Source organism: Mizuhopecten yessoensis, unplaced genomic scaffold (genome assembly GCF_002113885.1).
Source record: "Mizuhopecten yessoensis strain PY_sf001 unplaced genomic scaffold, ASM211388v2 scaffold10887, whole genome shotgun sequence".
In the NCBI taxonomy this organism is placed as follows: Eukaryota; Metazoa; Mollusca; class Bivalvia; order Pectinida; family Pectinidae; genus Mizuhopecten; species Mizuhopecten yessoensis.
Window position 1 is genome coordinate 96210 of NW_018408771.1, and position 19044 is coordinate 115253.

Genomic DNA, 19044 nt, shown 5'->3' on the forward strand with positions numbered 1-19044 from the left:
CGTCCTTTCGATTTTGAAAATACATAAAAGATAAAAGAAAATTATCTAAAAGATGAACGTAACACAAATACATACCTGCACCTCCACAAACCTCCACACACACACGCACACACACACACAAACACACACCTACACACAAACACACACACACACACACACACACAAACAGTTGAAAACAGTTATCACATAATGCGTGTGGTTTTATTTCGCACAAAAAACTGCGCGTTTGTATGATTTCTGACGCTGTAAACAGTTGTCCTGTGTTGCCTGACGAACATGAATATATTTGTAGAGAATTATATAAGGGTTATATTGAATGATGTCTCATTATTTACTGATTGATTGCAAATATACAAAAGCGATAAGAACCGTAGAAAATGTATTGCGCCCGCTGCCTAAATATTACCTCTCAGTGAAAGTCATTTACTTTGTACGTTTACTCCAAACAGCTTAAATACCAAGGACGATCTTAATACAGTTATGTTTTATCCAATCAATAAAAAACCCATCAGTCTATAGACATCGCTCACCAACAAATGAAATCAACACTAGGCAAACGTACATATACTATTTCAAGTCACCTTTATAGTACGTTCGGCGGAGCATTCTGAACTTGTGCTGGACACGTTTTTAGTAGGTCTAAAGTTTAAATTAAGTAAACATATTCAACTCTTAAAATAAAAATAAAATAAAAAATAATAAAGTGTCCTTACATTACACACGTGGTAGAATAAACATTATAGGGTCTTGATGACACCAAATATAACATTCGTTTGCCTTATAGAATGTTTTGAAGAGTAGTTGTGATGTCTATGTGGGGGCGGTCGGTAAAGGGTCTTTCAGTTAATAAAACTAGAAAAATGACGTCAAAGATGGCTTGCAACGGCATTGCGTTCCATTGCACGGCGTTGTTGATAACACCAAGATAGCGTTATTTACTGTAGACTTAATACTTAAATTGACCGCGTAGCGTTGATCTGACCGCCTAGTGGTGACCATTTTTTTCTTATATTCTTATATTATTTGAGTTGTTTGCGGTTTTCCATTTATGTTAGATTACGTTATTTAGCCAGCGAGTTTTCGTCATATGTTAGAAAAGGATTTCCCCCTGCGGCCTAGTTTTCATGACGTCATCGAGTTTTTGGATTATGTAAGAATAATAGAATCTTACATATGTGTGGTTCGTGGACAGGGAAATCTCATCCCGAGGGTATGAGCTTTGCTGTGTATCACGAGGCTTTGCCGACTGTTTGACAGTCAAACTCTTACCCAAGTGTTTAGGATCCGCTAAAACAAAAATGCATTCGAGTACAGATGTAGTAATGAGGCAATCAAAATAGTAGCGATGCAATCAAAGGTCAGATGTCAAGTCTGCAAAAGTGCGCCGTGACGTCATGGCGCGTGTAGGCTGTCGGGAAAGAAAGGTTTTTCTTTCATACCCGTTCATGTAAGATAACAGGATAGGGAAATTCCACCAGAGGGAATTTTTAAATTTGGTAAAACCCGAGGCTTTGCCCATGTCAGATAGACTCAGCACGAATGGTTATCTTACATGGCCATTTTTATCTTACTTAACCGGATATGAGATAAAACGCTGGCCATGTAAGATAACCATGCTTGCTGAGTCTTTATTACATAGGCGTCACGAATTTAGATAACACCGAGGCCGCAATGCGGAAAAGGCGACGTGATGAAATAAAAACTTTCACGATATAATAACCGCACACGTTAGAAAGATGAGATTATTTTTTTCTTCGCTAACTCTAAATATGGGGTATGCTTAATCTCGCTGACCAATTCCTTTTCGTTAAAAGAAAATTGATATTTTCAAAATGGTAGACAGTCCAAACGTATTTTCATGGTTTATTCTGGTAGTTTGATAGAGAGAAAAATACTCTTTCATGCCAAAGGGTGAAGGATAGGGAAATTCCAGCCTCGGGATTATCAAATTTGAAAAACCCTCGGGTGGAATTTACCTATCCTACATACATTGACATGAATGTTTCACGGGTCAATTCCTATCTTTCACGGATAAGTATGTGAGAAATTCTTGTCAGCAACTCTCTTTTAGAGTAAAGAAGTAATGTAGACTAATAAGATCAATCACCCATGTACACAGAGAAATCACGACCTGTTGGCTAGATTTATGAGCTGTGTTGGCAGACTTGACATCATTGGGTTTTTGACCATCAAAACCTCCATTTTAGAAGAACGCAGCGGTATAATGGTCACAGCTATAGATATTTCTCCGTTATGCATGTGGGTGCCGGAGATTGTTAGTTCGAGGCCCAGACGTAAAGGGCAAGAGTCAATTTCTTTGTTTCATATGTATACACGTGCGTACGTGACAAATTACTCGGGTCGAGGTCGGTGGTTTAGGATTGACGTCCGTGTCCCAGTTCATTTACAGAAATCTTACTTTATAAGATATAGAGGATCTGTCATAACTTTCCCTTCATATTATATTGATGATACAAGTTTTGGATTTTCATGTTTGCGAGTCTCTGGCGAGGGAAACGAATGACAGATTTGTTATCATATAATACAAGTAAACTGTATGATTGTGACAAAAAAAACCCGAATATTTTGCACTTTGTTCCCTCTGGAACGATGAAAAATGCGTCCGCTTTACAACGAGGTGACGTCACACTGGTTGTTCTAATTCGATTGTGAATTCATTTCCGGGGTGATATAACACACGCTATAGTCGCTACATAAATATAATCTATGTGATGGCTTTATTACACTATTTTTACATTTGCGCTTTAACCCACTATATTAATAATACCAGCAGAAATTCATTTCCTTTGAGTATGAGAGCAAACACTCTCGTGACGTAATACGTGGTTTACTTATGACGTCATAGATTAACCTTGTTCAATGAAAGTGTTGTCGCTTTGCTTCTGATAATATGGAAAAATGCCCCTACGTCAAACGCTCAAATGACTACAGTTAGATGATTATTGGTGCCAATTCTAGTTAAATAAGACTGTTCCGCCAACGTCGTTTAAAGGACGATACATATACAACACGCAGTAAATAAAGTTTAAGAACAAATAAATAAAGTTAAGCAATTGTTCTTAAGAAAAAAATATAAATATATGGAGTAACGACGTTTTTTCAATCCCTGTGCATAACACGGTATTCATATGATAATATATAACAGCAAATGACTGTGTATAAAGTCAGTGTAATGCAATACATGAACTGTGCCATTACTAAAGGTACGAGATACCCTCATTCTGACTTAAGTCGATGTATGACTTACCTTTCTGTTTGTAAGACGGACTGAGCAACCGTAGTTTTCAGTGCAACATGATCGTTTTTGAAGAGATCTCGCCTCACGACTGTCGCCTAGGTGGACGTATCCCCTACTACTGCAAGGTGTGCATACTTGAATGCCATATATGCATGTGACTAAGGTTATCTTTTTGTCAGAATGCCAAATACGCTGCGCAGTTATACACAATTATTGATTACTTCATGCCTAGCCTGTGTTCAACTCGAAAATGAAAGTAATATTCCGCATATTCCTAGTAAAGCATTTTATGTGAATCATGTTTGCAAACCGTAGAATCACGAATTGTTAAAAGTAATATTCCTAATATTCCTAGTAAAGCATTTGATGTGGAACATGTTTGCGAACTAGAATCAATAACTATTTGTTTAATGTAATACCCACTCACAGCGACATCCAGCTATGGACTGAACCGAAATTCAGCTATTGAATTAACTGTACCTGATTGTAACAGTCACATCAGTGAGGTTCGGGGTAGGATAATTAAGAGAGTGTCCTGTCCAGTATCCGCATATAAAACCCGTACAAATAAAGATTATCGTGAAATCTGTATTTACTTTTACAGTTGACTGACTGAGCAGGGTAACCTTGGCAGTGTGGCTAGCAGTAACATATACATAGCCAATACCTTATTTGGTATTTAGGTTTCTACATGGATGTGTGTCACTTTGTAAGTGCAGAAGAAATAACATGATAAGTAATCCTTGATATTATTGCTGTATTACATAACATGGGTTTTTTCTGTTTGTTTTACGTCCTTTTAACAGCTATGGTGGGGAAAGACGGAGTTACCGGAGAATAAAACACCGACCTACGAGGCTTCGAACCCGTGACCCAGTGGAGGAGGGCTAGTGGTAGCAGAACGTCAGACGCCTTCACCACTTGGCAACGAAGGCACCTGACATAACATGGTTTTGTTTTGCTTGTGTGTTTTACGTCCTTTTAACAGCTATGGTGAGGAAAGACGGCGTTCCCGGAGAAAAAATCACCGACCTTCGGCCAGTACCTGGCGACTGCCCCACTTAGGCCACTGAATCATTACGAACGCTTGTTTGTAGCATACGAATTACTTAAGGTATTTCATACAGCGTCATGTCAGTGTATATAGTTTGTAATGGGCTCAAAACTTTCCTCAAAATGAATAAAGTATGGAAGTTGCTTCGTTAACTCATGTCAAGAACAATGTCAATAATTACCTTTTCAGAAAGGATTTGTCGAAAATATTGTTGTTTTTGTCTGAAAACTAACTTTTGAATGCGGAATTTGAATGGCGCAAAATTGCAATGAATGATGAAATTAAGGAATAAAACTTACCTGTACATGCATTCCTGAAGTGTCCATGTAGTGAATATTGTCGAGATAAATGTAAGAAAATGCTTTAAATCTCAAGTATGATGACATGTATTTTGATTGGATATTTTACAATAATTCATAAAGCTAACATGACTTTTGATACAAGTCAAGCCATATTACCTGTGTGAGGAGCTGTAGTTAATGGTGTACAGGTTAAATCTCACTTGCTTTGCATGCTTTTTTCCAACATCATTCAGCCTTGTTCGCTTTGTGCTCAGTTGTGATTTATTCAGGGGAAATATATGCCATTATTCTGGAGATTTGACACATTTTTCTCGACAAATGCATCTCCATGGACATCCAACCTTATGATATTTTCAAGTTTAAATGGATTTTTTCCTGAATTGTGTCTTTTATTCAGCTTGGAAAATGAACATATAAAAATGGGTTTCTTAATCATTTATTGATTTCTGAAATTGTGTGTGGATGTACCTTAATTGTGTTTGAGAAATATTGGAGGAGGATTTTTTTGTGACAGGGATTGTTTAATGCTAATGGTATGCATTGTTAAATTTGATATACAGTTTGGTGTGGCAGCCATATTGGAATGACACTGAATGGATTTATGGGACAAGGAAGTAATCTCAATTGAAGAAGATATAAGGTTGTATACACTGTTATATTTACTTCATTATGTAGGTTCATGTATTGAAAAGGTATAGTTTGTTTTTCGTTGGTTGTGCTTTCTTTATGAATAAAATTTAAAAGAACATCTTGCGTATTATAGCGTATGCATAGGAAGGACCTCAGGGACCTGATAATTTGTTAGAGATATATTTGGACCTAAACTAAGGTTTTCAGAGTAATTTTACATGTTTTAGGGATTTAGATCGACTTTAGGTAAAAATGACAACCCAATGTGATACGAGAAGGACGGAAAGCCCTCGTTGTTGGCCTGCGACTTTGTGCATTTTAAGTTTTTTCCGAATGATTGAAAACAGCTAGGTAAACTTGGCTACCCTCAGCCGATATGTGAGACGGGTGCAGTGAGATAAGGGTTAACCCACCTGGATATATGTTAATTTTTTATACCATGTTACTATTAACAGATATGGAGTCATGGCATGAAATATAACGTAATCTACAAAATACATATGATTATGAGTATTGATATTGACTTGTGTTGAGACACTGGCTTTGGTGATTGTAACTCTAGTCCACTTCTGCACGGTTTGAACGACTACCTGACAAAGGGAATACAATCAATAAACTTTGTGTGAGATCTAACCGCAGTAGTATTTAAAGATATATAACCGTAATTGATTATAGATATAATTGTTTAAAGGCTGTGGCACAAGCTAGTATTGTATAACCAGATCTACATTGAACTGACAATTGTTTGGCTCTCATATCATATTGGGCATTACATTACAACCGAACACTTTTGGTAACTTTTCTGCAAATCTACAATGTGAAGAATGTTACGCAATATAGACCAATCACCCATGTACACAGAGAAATCACGACGTGTTGGCTAGACTTGTGAGCTGTGTTGGCAGACTTGATAGCATTCGGGTTTTTGACCATCAAAACCTCCATTTTTAATAGGACGCAGCGGTATAATGGTCACAGCTATAGATATTTCTCCGTTATGTATGTGGGTGCCGGAGATTGTTAGTTCGAGGCCCAGACGTAAAGGGCAAGAGTCAATTTCTTTGTTTCATATGTATACAAGTGTTTACGTGACAAATTACTCGGGTCGAGGTCGGTTGTTTAGGATTAACGTCCGTGTCCCGGTTCATTTACAGAAATCTTACTTTATAAGATATATAGGATCTGTCATAACTTTCCCTTCATATTAGATTATTGATACTAGTTTTGGATTTTTCATGTTTGCGAGTCTCTGGCGAAGGAAACGAATGACAGATTTGTTATCATATAATACAAAGTAAACTGTATGATTGTGATAAAAAAAACCCGAATATTTTGCACTTGGTTCCCTCTGGAACGATGAAAAATGCGTCCGCTTTACAATGACGTGACGTCACACTGGTTGTTCTAATTCGATTGTGAATTCATTTCCGGGGTGATATAACACACGCTATAGTCGCTACATAAACATAATCGATGTGATGGCTTTATTACACTATATTTACATTTACGCTTTAACCCACTATATTAATATTACCAGCAGAAATGCATATCCTTTGAGTATGAAAGCAAAAACTCTCCTGATGTAATACATGGTTTACTTATGACGTCATAGATTAACCTTGTTCAATGAAAGTGTCCGCTTTGCTTCGAATGATATGGAAAAATGCCCTTACGTCAAACGCTCAAATGACTACAGTTAAATAATTAGTGGCGCCAATTCAAGTTAAATAAGGCTGTTCCGCCAATGTCGTTTAAAGGACGACACATATACAACACGCAGTAAATAAAATTTAAGAACAAATGAATAAACAATGTTCTATAGAAAAAATGTAAATATATGGATTAAACTGCGTGTTTTCAATCTCTGTGCATAACACGGTATTCATATGATAAAATATAAAAGAAAATGACTGTGTATAAAGTCAGTGTAATGCAATACATGAACTGTGCCATTATTAAAGGTAAGAGATACCCTCATTCTGACTTAAGTCGATGTATGACTTAGCTTTTTTGTTTGAAAGACGGACTGAGCAACCGTAGTTTTCAGTGCAACATGATCGTTTTTGAAGAGATCTCGCCTCACGACTGTCGCCAAGGTGGACGTATGCCCTACTACTGCAAGGTGTGCATACTTGTATGCCATATATGCATGTGACTAAGGTTATCTGTTTGTCAGAATGCCAAATACGCTGTGTAGGTTATACACAATTATTGATTACTTCATGCCTAGCCTGTGTTCAACTCGAAAATGAAAGTAATATTCCTAATATTCCTGGTAAAGCACTTGATGTGGAACATGTTTGCACACTAGAATCGATAACTATTTGTTTAATGTAATACCCACTCACAGCGACATCCAGCTATGGACTGAACAGAAATTCAGCTATTGAATTAACTGTACCTGATTGTAACAGTCACACCAGTGAGGTTCGGGGTAGGATAATTAAGAGAGTGTCCTGTCCAGTATCCGCATATAAAAAAAACTTACAAATAAAGATTATCGGGAAATCTGTATTTACTTTTACAGTTGACTGACTGAGCAGCGTAACCTTGGCAGTGTGGTTAAAAGTAACATAAACATAGTTAATACCTTATTTGGTTTTTGGTATCTACATGGATGTGTGTCACTTTTTAGTGCAGAAGGAATAACCTGATAAGGAATCCTTAATATTATTGCTGTATTATACAACATGGGGTTTTTCTGTTTGTTTTACGTCCTTTTAACAGCTATGGTGGGGAAAGACGGAGTTACCGGAGAATAAAACACCGACCTACGAGGCTTCGAACCCGTGACCCAGTGGAGGAGGGCTAGTGGTAGCAGAACGTCAGACGCCTTCACCACTTGGCAACGAAGGCACCTGACATAACATGGAGTAATCATTGATATCTATAGATGAAAAGTAATATCAACTATGAAATCCCAGCACTGAATCATTACGAACGCATATTTGTAGCATACGAATTACTTAAGATTTTTCATACAGCGTCATGTCAGTGTATATAGTTTGTAATGGGCTCAAAACTTTCATCAAGATGAATAAAGTATGGAAGTCGCTTCGTATACTCATGTCAAAAACAATGTCAATAATTACCTTTGCAGAAATGATTTGTCGAAAATATTGTTGATTTTGTCTGAAGAGTAACTTTTGAATGCGGAATTTGAATGGCGCAAAATTGCAATGAATAATGAAATTAATGAAAAAACTTACTTGTACATGCATTCCTGAAGTGCCCATGTAGTGAATATTGTCGAGAAAAATGTGGGAAAATGCTTCAAATATCGAGTATGATGACATGAAATTGATTTGATATTTTACAATAATTCATAAAGCTAACAAGACATTTGATACAAGTCAAGCCATATTACCTGAGTGAGAATCTGTAGTGAATGGTGTACAGGTAAAATCTCACTTGCTTTGCATGCTTTTTGCCAACCTAAGTCAGCCTTGTTCGCTTTGTGCTCAGTTGTGATTCATTCAGGGGAAATATATGCCATTATTCTAGAGATTTGACACATTTTTCTTACATTTTTCTCGACATATGCATCTCCATGGACATCCAACCTTATGATATTTACAAGTTTAAATGTTTTTTTTCCTGAATTGAGACTTTTATTCAGCTTGGAAAATGAACATATAAAAAGTGAGTTTTTTCATCAGTTATTGAATATTTTTTTCTGAAATTTAGTTTGCATGAACCTCAATTATGTTTGAGAAATATTAGAGGAGGATTTTTTTGGTGACAGAGATTGTTTAATGCTAACGGAATGCATGATTGAATATGATAGACAGTTTGGTGTGGCAGCCATATTGGAACGACATTAAATGGATTAATGGGACAAGGAAGTAATTTCAATTGAAGAAGATATAAGGTTGTATACACTGTTATAATTACTTCCTTATGTAGGTTCATGTATTGATAAGGTATTGTTTGTTTTTCGGTGGTTGTGCTTTCTTCATAAATAAAATTTGAGAACTTATTAGATATTGCGTATTATAGCGTGTGGCTACGAAGGACCACAGGGACCTAAGCATTTGTTACAGCTATACTTGGACCTAAACTAAGGTAATTTCACGTGTTTAAGGGGTTAAAAGGTAAAAATTACAACCCAATGTTAATATATACGAGAAGGACGGAAAGCTCTCGTTGTAAGGTTGGATGGAACTTTTCGACATCGAGAGCTTTCCGCCCTTCTCGTATCAGGTCCCTGTGGAAAGGACCGATTACATCTTTAACGCAAATGTTTTATTACTTCACTTATTATATATGAAATAACTATACACTGATGTTAGTTAAGAGTATGGATTGTATTTTGTAAAGAAGTAATGCAACACAGCACATATTTAACAAAGGTTTTGTGGTGATCATATTCTACGCGACACGAGAGATTCGTGTTGTAAAAAGAGATAAATATATACTGATGTTAGATACGACTATGTATTTTATCTTGTATAGAAGATTTTAATACGGCACACATTAAACAAAGGTTAATTCAGTGTGGCACGATATATTTGTGTTTAGACACTGGCCTCGTTGGTTGAAGATTCACTACGTGACTCATTATGTGTTCAACACAAATGTAAACATATCTTCGTAGGGAAGTTAAAGTGAATGTAATCAATAAACGCTGTGTACGATCTAACCACAGTAGTATTTAAAGCTATATAACCAGAATCAATTATATATATCATTGATTATATAACCAGCTCTACATTGAATCAAAAAATGTTAGACTCTCATATTAGGATATTTAGCCATATTGGACATCAAAACTGAAAAGTTGTGGTAGCTTTTTCTCCACATTTCAAAAGATGTAGCAATGCGTGCGACTTGGTGCATTTTAAGTCTTTCCGAATGTTTACTGAATATCTAAGGTTGATTTATTGAAAACTGCTAGGTAAACTGGGCTGCCCTCATCCTATATGTAAGAAGGGTGCAGTGAGAGTAGGGTTTACCCACAAAGATATGGAGTCATGGCATGAAATATTACGTAATCTGCAAAATACATATGATTACGAGTATTGAATAGTCATTCCATATTGAGTTCAATATAAAAATCACTTCATAATCAATATTTGAAGATTAGCTAAAATTTAGACACCTTAATAACAACGGAGAAAGGAGAAACAGGTAGTCCTGTCATTAAGTACAGCAACAGCATTTAACAGGGCGTTCTCGCGTCATATCAATGGACAGTTAAAGAGATATTCTATTTGTGGATGATAAACGAGACTCGTTCTCTTAATTATCTTACCAATCACAGGGCCACGTTACAATCACACATATGCTATACTGATATGGGTCACAACACACATAAACATACACAAGAGAAGAAGCTTCGTCAGAGCACTACCGGTACCGCCAAATTCAAATGAAGATTTTCAACACTTACTTTTGTTATTTTTTCCAGGGATCTGCGGCGATAGCTTCGGTTTGAATTGTAATTAAGTAATCCATCATGATAAATTTTGTAATCATTCGTCTAATACATCCAATCATGCAATTTTTCGGAGAATTTGCAGTTTTACCGCTATGATTAACTTGAACCTGACCCGGAAATGACGAGGGCTTTTCGACATGTCTTTATACCCCGTTTCGGTGATAGTGGGGAATAAAAATTCAAAGTATTATTTTTAGAGAATATCCCCTGTATATAGATTTGACATAACGTACCCTTTAACGTGAGATCGAGGCTTAAGCAGGTCGCAAGTAAACGTCTACATTACTGTTATTTATCTTATTATTAAACAAGGGTTTACGATATGTGCTATCTCTAGAGTTGTGAAGTACTTAGCTGTTATATCTATAGTTATGTGCATAATATACTTGAGGTATTTTGGTGCAAACATGTTTTCGGAAAATTCAATATCGAAAGTGAGACGCGTTCTTTTTTCCAGTGAACAATCATAGAACATTATCAGTTGTCTACCTTCAGATAGACGTATGGTATACCACTTATGCAACCTCAGATAGTCACTTTATTTGCTACATGATTTAAAATATTACGTCTTTTAATTCATGAGCATAACGTTTCATGTCTCGAAGATAAATTACATATCGACCTCGTTTGATTTTGCCCTTCTGGTAGGTGAGCTTATGTGGCGCGGCGTTCGTCCGTCTGTCCGTCTGTCAACTTTTCCATTAAATATTTCTCCTGCTTGGGCAAAGGGTACTAAATTTTGTATTAACGGATGTTGTGGTCCCCATGGGGATAGATGGGTAGGGCCCAATAGGTGGAAATTGAAATATTTCTCTCCATCTGTAAGAATGGAGGGGTTTGAACCCAATTTTTTCTACAACATCCTTGGGCAAGGGAAATTCATATTTTTTTTCTATAAACGGGGTGTTTTTCTCCCTGGGGGCAGACGAGCGGGGTCAAATAAGGGAAATAAAGATAAATCTTTATATTTCTTGGCCTTCAATTATGTCTTGAACATCCTTGGGCAAGATAAACTCAATTTTGTATAAATGGAGGGTGTGGGTGCAGAGGAGTGGGGCCAAATAGGGAGAACATAGGGATGAATGTTCCAAACTTATTGTTTATATATAAGATATAAATCCCTTTTTACGGTAAACAGACCAATCAGAGCACCATATCAAAAATACTTTTTCTCAGAATACCAGTTATATTTCAACTCGTCGACTGACTATTTTCGTATTTTCAAATTATCAATGTATTCACAACATCCGAAGAAATAAAAATGGTATTCGTCAGTAAATCTATATGAATATTAATGGTCGGTTTATGAGGTCAAACTTTGTTTCACTGCAGAGGTTCAGTTATGTATGCAGCAGGTCGGAATCTGTGGGTCAGATGTCCACTTTTGGCAAGACGGCTTAATCGGTGACTTTGTGGTGAAGAAACCGATGATCCTTGGACACGAAGGAAGTGAAACGGTCAGCAAGCACGGAGATGGAGTGACAACACTGAAAGTCGGTTAGTAAAATGAATATTTATCAAAAACCCATCCTTATGATTTCCTCAATTGACATCGCGGAAACTCGTTTTGTTTTGTTGTTGTTGTTTTTGCCCCATGCACCCCCCCCCCCCCCCCTCCTTATTTGTTCTTTTCATCTACTGTTAATGTTGTTGCCTTTTCCTTTCGTTTTGGTAGCGTCATCTCAGTTGTTGTTGTTGTTGTTGTCTTTACTTTTTTGGTGTCTTTCAGTCCATGTTGATGGCTTTCCTTCCGTTCTTGTGTCGCCTACGTCCCTGTTGATGGCTTTCCTTCCGTTCTTGTGTCTCCTCAGTCCCTGCTGTTGTCTTTCCTTTTGTTTGGTGTCGTCATGTCAGTTGTTGTTGTCTTTACTTTTTTGGTGTCTCCTCAGTTCCTGTTGTTGTCTTTCCTTACGTTCTTGTGTTCCTCAGTCCCTGTTGTTGCCTTTTCTTTCGTTTTGGTGTCGTCATCTCATTTGTTGTTGTTGTTGTCTGTACCAATTTGGTGTGAGTTCATGTTAATGTCTTCCCTTCCATTCTTGAGTCTCGTCAGTCCCTATTGATGTCTTTCCTTTCGTTTACGTGTCGTCATCTCAGTTGTTGTTGTTGTTGTTGTTGTGTTTACTTTGTTGGTGTCTCCTCAGTCCCTATTGTTGCCTTTCCTTTTGTTTTGGTGTTGTCATGTCAGTTGTTGTTGTCTTTACTTTTGTGGTGTCTCCTCAATCCCTGTTGTTGTCTTTCCTTACGTTCTAGTGTTCCTCAGCCCATGTTGTTGCCTTTCATTTCGTTTTGGTGTCGTCATCTCAGTTGTTGTTGTTGTTGTCCACTGTTTTGGTGTCGGTTCATGTTGATGCCTTTCCTTCCGTTCTCGTGTCTCCTCAGTTCCTGTTGATGTGTTTCCTTCTGTTCTTGTGTCTCCTCAGTTCCTGTTGATGTGTTTCCTTCTGTTCTTGTTTCTCCTCAGTTCCTGTTATTTTTCCCTTTTGTTTTGGTGTCTCCTCAGTACCTGGTGACGTCTTTCCTTGTGTTTTGGTGTCTCCTCATTACCGATCGATGTTTTATTTTTATTTTCTGTCTCTTTTTGTTGTGGTATCTCCTCAAGTTTTAAAAGTCTCATCATTATTAGTTATATTATTTATTTAAAGGTATCCCCTTTTAACACTAAAGTTTTAACAGAAGAACGAAACTTGATCTAATGCCTTAGTGAGACCGACTGTGGTAGAACCATTTCGAATGGTCATTTCATTGTTGACATCGCAATGATGTGCGACTTTGAAATTGGTTTGCAATGTCCTGGTTCGTTTGATTTCTTCCTGACCGGAGAAACTAGAATCAGGCGTAACATATTATTGTAAATTGACAAAACCAGCCAGATTCCTCAACTCATGGTGTGTGCTGTGTTTTAGTTTACTTGTTCGTTGCTTGTTAAGTAGCATATATATTGTCAGATGGAAAAAGACATTTGGTGGAGCCTTTAGTTCTGTAACACATTTGAAAAAGCTGTTACTCATTGGCAAGCTCCAACAACTTGAAATCAATTGTCATTGTTTGTAGGTTCCTGCAGGATCACAATAGCACTAAATGAAAAATCATATACATTGTTATTGAGTAGTTTTATAAGGAATAGGACGTAAATGTTTGATATAACGGGATGTCAGTATACACCTTACAAGGATATATGAAGTCGTTATAATGAGAAGATAATTATACGTTTGTTAAAAATTAGATTGAAGTATGTCTGAAATGAAATAGGTGTTGTTTGGGCTGTAAGAGAAATGACAGAAATCTGTGTTTAGAGTATCGGTATCAGTAACATATGCCTTTACATGGTTATAGGAAAAGTTAAAGGTCAAAGTTCGAGGAGGCAAGGTGACTGTGTCAAAAAACCGAGTATAGACTTTTCTATTGAGAAGTACTTAAAAGGATGTCATGTTTTAAAAACTTTTTGTATGTTTTGATAAATAATATCTTCACGACCCCTGACCTCTGTTACGTATTTCCGGTCTTTGTAGGTGATAGGGTTGTCATAGAACCCGGTGTACCGTGTCGGAGGTGTAAGTACTGTAAAACCGGTCGTTACAATCTCTGCAACGACTGTGTGTTTTGTGCCACGCCCCCTTACGACGGTAACCTAAGCCGCTATTTCGTCCATGCCGCCGATTTCTGTTTAAAGTGAGATATTCCATTTGTATGCTAGATATGTTGTCATAAACTTTATATACAGTAAAATAATCTAATTTTCGCGATGGATTATTTTTTCCGTTAACTCACGAAGATGCATAATCGTTAATATATTCGCGGGTTAAATTCCCGGAGAAAATAGCTATAGATATTGATAAATTACCAGCTTAATTGTAAATTCAAATATTCACCAATAAAACCTTCAGGTACAAGGTGGTTCACGAAATATGGAACACTCGTACATAAAGTGATTGACAGTAGGCGTGGAATATTCATTGGCAAAAAGAATATTTATATCTTACACTTCTAACAATTTGCAATGAATATTAGGACAATATATATAGACACACATTTTGAAAACAATAATGTTATCAAGGCATTAATTTTGCTTGTCGTTTGTGCTTGTTATCAAATAATTGTCCGAAGTCCAAATCGTCATTTAAGAAGGGTATTTTACCGGTTTCTTAGAGTGGAACCCTTTTGAAGGGAATAATTTCAATAACTACAAGTGTATTCTTATGCTTGGTGGCATTTGAGATACAGCATTAAGCATGTTGATTTGGGAGAATTATACATTGTATAGCAATAATATTGACAGGTATATTTCCTTCATGGTTACACGTCAAAACACTGTTGAAACATATTTCCATTCTACTGGGATCGGTCCATGGGCATACCCCGTCCCTAGGGACTTACTTCGTATATAATAATATGGAAACGGTTTAGATCCTCACCCTATAACAACAATATAATGTCTAGGCTTGAAAAGCCATATATATATTCATGCTGTTAGTCTTTGCATTTGTTCTATTCCTGGTACGAGTGATTACTTAGAAACAGGCGAGATTCAAACCTTATAACCATTTATACAATTGATATGCTCGAAGAGACGAATATATTCGTGCTATCAGGATGGGCTCTGGGGTCTGGCCCCAACCCTGGGGGCTTATTTCAAAAGTCATATTAACACTCATATGTTCTCACCAAAATTCGCTTTCGAAAGAATACTTTGCAAATGGTACCTTACTATAGTTATTTATTGTATAAATAAGGTATGTATCTTCCCTGAGGACTGAGAATGAATGTCCGCATGGGGGATTATTGAACATTTATGGAAGAAAGATAAAATTTGATTGGGGGAAAATACCATGCACCTGTGCCGGATTCTGTGTCCCAGCATAATATAGACAAAATATGATGTGTCCCAATTATTGATAAGTGTTAAACATTTTTACAAAACAAGTATTTACTATGGGCATTACTAAAATGAACTGATTTCCTTTTTTATATCTAGATTACCCGATCACGTGAGTTGTGAGGAGGGAGCCATGTTGGAATCCCTATCAGTCAGTGTTCACGCCTGTAACAGGGGAGGGGTCAAACGTGGGAACAAGGTGCTCATTTTAGGCTCAGGTAGGTCGTTTTCTCCCTTGTCATAATTATTAAGTGTCAAAATAGCATCAAAATCGCAACATTGTACGTCTTGAATTGTAACATAGGTATGTGGCATTGTTTCTACTGCCGTTAACATTGGTAATGTATTATCTCTTCCCTGTTGCCACACATCATGCACACATTTACCTACATTTTACCTCTATAAAGTGACGCTTGGCGCGGTTATTTTATATTCAGTATACACCCGAGTTTCTATGCGCCAGATAATGCGCTTGATGTGAGAAATAAATCAGGGTTGTCTCCCTTATCACTTTATAGGATAAGTTTCGCGTTTCTTGCTAACCTCCGTGTTGAATATGATCTAGGTCCAATTTGATTGGTTACCCTCCTGACGTCCAAGGCGTCAGTCGTGTGCATAACAGGTAAGGGGAGATTACTCATATACTAGTTATCCTCATTACTTTAAGGTAAGGGAAGCATGCTTGATTTTACAATTTTTGTAATCACTGAATTCCCAATCACTGAATTCCCTTCCGTGTTAGGTTTGTTTTTTATTGAAGTTTTTCCGACAAACTCCCTGAAAAAATATGGATTAATTCTTATCAATAGTGAAATGAAATAGAAGTTAGTATAGTTTCATGTACAATGTCAATGAATGCACATTTTTATTCTGGTTCGATTTTTGCGTCCGATTACTTTGTGGATAAAACTACTTTCGAAGTAAAGTTATAGAAAAAAAACTAAATTTTAAAATTAAGGGAAGTTATTAACTATGTTTTAGTTTAATCGTCTTTAGTAGAGATAATATCTGCCTTTAGTGCCTTTTTGTTACAAATCTTATATCGCTTCCATCTTAACTTGCAGATATTGATGACTCTCGGTTGGAAATCGGTAAAACGTTAGGTCCTACCTATACCCTTAAGGTGACGAGTCGTGATCACCAGGTAGTCGCTAAGCAGGTGGAAGATATAATGGGGACAAGACTGAGATCACCATTGAGTGAAGCGGGGCATCGCCCTGTGTAAAGACAGCTATACACGTAGGTACATTGAGTTATCTCCCCTAAGATTACTTAACAATAGAACATATGTATAAATACATAGTTATATCCCCTTGTAGACACCTACATATCTACGTATACAGTTATCTCCCCTTAGAATACTTAACAACAGAACATATGCATAAATACATAGTTATCTCCCCTTGTAGACAGCTACATATGTACGCATACAGTTATTTCTCCTTAGATAACTTTACAAACAGCATATGTTTGAATAAAAAGATTTCTCCCCCTACAAAAAATTACATAGATCCGTATGCATAGTTATCTCCCCTTATAGAAATTTACTTACTTACGTATTCAAAGTTATCTCCCCTTGCACACAGTAATATCTGCTGTAAGAGTTATTTCCCCTTACACGCAGTAACATATGTACGTATACATAGTAATCTCCCCTTAAAGACGTATACAAAGCTAAAACTATATTTATTCAGAGTTAATTGAACAGATCAATAGATAATGTCTATGTAAATCACGATTCATTTAAACGCATTAAGAGTTGTTTTCCGTAATTATATATGTAAACAGAGTTATTCAACGCATTATTACTACATACACAGCTATCGATGTCTGAATCTACCCCTGAATTACATATTAGGGGGGAAATGTGTTCTTTTATCTAAAGTGTCGATAGAATAGTCAGCGTACCAAATGACTCAATGAGAATATCCTTGTGTTTTTGTAAAAAAAAATAAAGGTGACTGAGCCCGGAGGCTGCGTGGTATTGGTAGGATGTTGTCAAAAGGTCATCGACTTGGCAATAACTGCTGCTTCCCTTCGGGAGGTGGACATCAGAGGAAACCTTCGATACTGCAATTGGTAAAAATGTTTGATACTTTATCATTAAACTATACTAGCATTATTTTTGTTTTGATTGATTTTTCAAAAACGTTGGAAAAATAATATCTTGTATCCATCTGCGCTAAAAGCATAACCCGCACAATTTTCTTATAGGTGTAACAAGTGTTAAATAGCACTGAGAAATCTTTAGAGTAGTCCAATTTGTCTAAAAGATTAAACTACATTTTCATTGAGCAGCGAAACCTTTTGAATAGATGTTCAAATGTATATAAAAGTTACGTTCATCGTAACCTCATTGAAATGGATTCGACGACAATTGTCAACAAACTCGCATACCGTGAAACATGTCATATAACGACCAAGTAATTATAGACATCTGTCACATGTTTCTTTAAATAAACTGTTGCTGGCGTTCACTGTTTATTTTGATTAATACTGAACTCATAAATATGCTATTACAGTTGTTTTCTTTTGCGTTTTTCCAGCTATCCGACAACTTTGGAAATGATAGCCTCCGGAAAGGTTAACGTCAAACCTCTGATAACACACAGATTATCATTGGAGGATTCAATCAAGGCCTTCGAGACGACCTTGAGAGGTGAAGGAATCAAGGTCATAATTAATTGTGCGCGTTAAATTGAATATAAAGTGTTTTCCATCAGGCCATTTTCACGAACACATTCTCGCAGTCTTATTCAAACGGATTTTCGGTAGCATTGAAATTCGCGATATTATCAATAATGATGTCTGCAGAAGTGAAAAATATCGCGGAAGGACCAGTTTTACTAATTATGTATTTGCTTCGCCATCCCAAAAATATGCACCCACGAACACATTAACATGCTATGAAATATTCTTTGAGGAAGCATTTGTACATGTTTTGCAATCTTCATTTAGCTGTGTATATTTGTTGTAGTAAGAAAAGATTTATGCTAATATACACCTACCTTTTTTAAACAAATTTTGTTATAAGACATGCATTCGCATTGCGGGACTAGCAATTCTCAATAGAAAAAGAAACTTACTTGATTAATAATAGCCTTCTGAAACAGTCGCCTGTTTTATCTTAACTTCATCAGCATCTGTTCTCTTCTCCTTTTATCTCGTCCCTTCCTACGTGGCAGCCAAAATTGACGGCATTGAGGTTTTATAATCATTTATGTGAAAGTTTAAATTCCAAACTTTTCTTATTATTATTTTAACAAGCTGCGACCCATCCTACTATTCATTTTTTCTCATATCATTGTTTTATCCCCCTCCTCTTATCTAGCTCCACACCCTGACAGTTATTTCCAATGCGACAATAATGGCCACGTCACCACCAACCTCTACGACACACATCAAGACTTCTGTTCGCGTGTAACGACATTAAGTTCATAATTGTTAAGTCTCCTTTCCTTGGTAGTAACTAATGAACGTTACAAA

General features: G+C 36.6%; 1 pseudogene; it reads left to right on the plus strand.

Moving 5' to 3' along the window:
* Positions 1-14019: 14019 nt before the first annotated feature.
* LOC110463318 lies at positions 14020-18632 on the plus strand (annotated as a pseudogene).
* The last annotated feature ends 412 nt before the right edge of the window (positions 18633-19044 follow it).